Raw genomic sequence first — 2500 nt, forward strand, 5'->3', positions numbered from 1 at the left:
GAAAAGAGAGGGGGGGAGGAGAGGAGAGGAGAGGGGGAGCGAGGAGAGGAGAGGAGAGGGAAGGGGGAGAAAGGAGGGGAGAAGGTATGGGGAGAGAGGAAAGAGAGGAGAGAAGAGGAAGAGGAGGAGAGGAGAGGGGAGAGAGAAGAAGAGAGGAGAGGGGGAGAGAGGAGAGGAGAAGGGGAGATAGGAGAAGAGAGGGGGAGAGAGGAGAGGAGAGTAAAGGGGGAGAGAGGAGAGGAGAGTAGAGGTGAGGGGGGGGAGAGAGGAGAGGAGAGGAGAGGAGAGGAGAGGGGAGGGAGAGAGGAGAGGAGAGGAGAGGAGAGGAGAAGGGAGGGGGAGAGAGGAGAGGAGAGGGAGAGAGAGAAGATGAGAGGAGAGGGGAGGGAGAGAGAGAAGAGGAGAGGGGAGGGGAAGAGAGGAGAGAAGAGGGAGAGAGGAGAGGAGAGGGGGGGAGGGGAGAGAGGAAGGGAGGCGGAGGGGGGAGAAGGGAGAGAGGAAGGGAGGGGGAGGGGGGAAAGGGGAGAGAGGAAGGGAGGGGGAGGGGGGAGAGGGAGAGAGGAAAGGAGGGGGAGAGGGGAGAGAGGAAGGGAGGGGGAGGGGGGGAGAGAGGAAGGGAGGGGGAGGGGGAGAGAGAGGAAGGGAGGGGGACGGGGGAGGAAGGGAGGGGGAGGGGAGAGAGAGGAAGGGAGGGGGAGAGGGGAGAGAGGAAAGGAGGGGGAGGGGGGAGAGGGGAGAGATGAAGGGAGAGGGAGGGAGAGAGGGTAGAGAGGGAGGGTGAGGGGGGAGAGGAGAGAGAGGAAGGGAGGGGGAGGGAGGAGAGGAAGGGAGGGGGTGGGGGAGAGAGGAAGGGAAGGGGAGGGGGGAAAGAGTTCCAACAGCTAGTACCTTGGAGAGATTCAAACTGAGATCTTGATATTCTTCATTCTCCTAGCATAGAACTGACTGTCCTCATGGAGGTTGAAAATCAATCTAGGTGTAGATATCGGAATACTTTGCAGTCTTGAGCAGTAAATCATGTAGTCCTGCTTTAGTAATGAGGGAGATGGTTTTCCCCTTTCAGCATACAGGACTGAAAACCTTTGTACAGATTCTGAGAGCTTCATTATGAACCGAGTCCAACATCTGGAGAACAGTTGGATTTACAGATGAATAAGCCTCACATCCATAGTCAAGTCTGCTACTAATAAGCACTTGGTAAACCGCAAAGGTGTTATGCAGTCTGTTTCCTAAAAGAAATGAGGAAGAACTTGCAAAATACTAAGTGCTTTTATAGACTTTACATTAAACTGTTTGATGTGAGGCACCCATGTAAGCCTCGTGTCAAAAAACTAGACCCATGTCCTTCACCTCCTGGACAAAATGCAATGGGTTTGCTCCTGCGGAAATGCATAGCCATGGTCGTACTTGAAGAGACTTTGAACCCATGGTTTGTTGCCCCCTGCACAACCTGATTTACTGCAGCCTGCATGTGTCAGCAAGGAAGCTTTGCATGAAGGTAATTAATGCTCCTCTTAAACCAATGTCATTCAGCTTCACGAGTATGTCATGCTGTCAGGTAGTACCATAAGCCTTTTTGAAGGAATTCAGCAGAGCAGTCTCCATCCTCACGGGCATCTATGTTCCATCTCGATTTTCTAAAGCCATGTTGATATTTAGTAACGCTTCCCTCTTTATTCCCATCAGCTTGCAGCTGGTGAGATAAATTAGTCTGTAATTCTCTGGTATGGAACCACCCTTGTCAGGTTTGGGGGTAGGAATAGTTATGGGTTCTTTTCATGCAGATAGCAAATCCTATTACATATGTCCAACACAAACTTTTGGGAGCTCTCTGATAAGTAAGATATCATTTGGTATGGAATATCATCACTTATTGGGACAGTCTTATGGCAAAGTTGCAAAGCTGAGTCCATCTCCCTGCGCGATAACGGTAAGCTGTATGGTTCTGCTGTAGGGCAACTGAAGAACAACATTGAGCATCGTTTTTATTTAACCTGAAGTGGTGGAGAATTGGGCAATGTGAAATGCTCCAGAGATCTCTGCCATAGACTGAGATAGTTAATTTGAAACATCTTTTTTGTCTATTAGGATTATGCCATCTATCTTCAGTGCAGATGTTGACATGGATATGGTCTTTCCAGAGATCTAGCACCTTGTTCCATACCCATATGTTCTGTCAATTGTAAACGTCACGTGTTCATAGTTCACAGCATCAACTTAAAATAAAAACATTTAAGATATAAAATACCATAAACCGTCTTTAGCACTAAATTTGCTTGCTAAGAAGGTTAAGACATGTAGTAGTTCGCTTAGAATCGTTTGCTTAGTCAAAAGAAGTACTGTTCCAAAGACAATAGCCTCGAAAGCGGTAGTTTAAAATTCCACTTAATAGTTTCATTACAGAATTTAAAGGTGTCCGAAGTGTGTCTGAATATGAGTGCTCGCCTCAGGGGTGTACAAAACAGATGAATGCTATGAATGACGTGATGCCGAATTTACT

This window comes from Penaeus chinensis, chromosome 11 (genome assembly GCF_019202785.1).
Source record: "Penaeus chinensis breed Huanghai No. 1 chromosome 11, ASM1920278v2, whole genome shotgun sequence".
Taxonomy (NCBI): domain Eukaryota; kingdom Metazoa; phylum Arthropoda; class Malacostraca; order Decapoda; family Penaeidae; genus Penaeus; species Penaeus chinensis.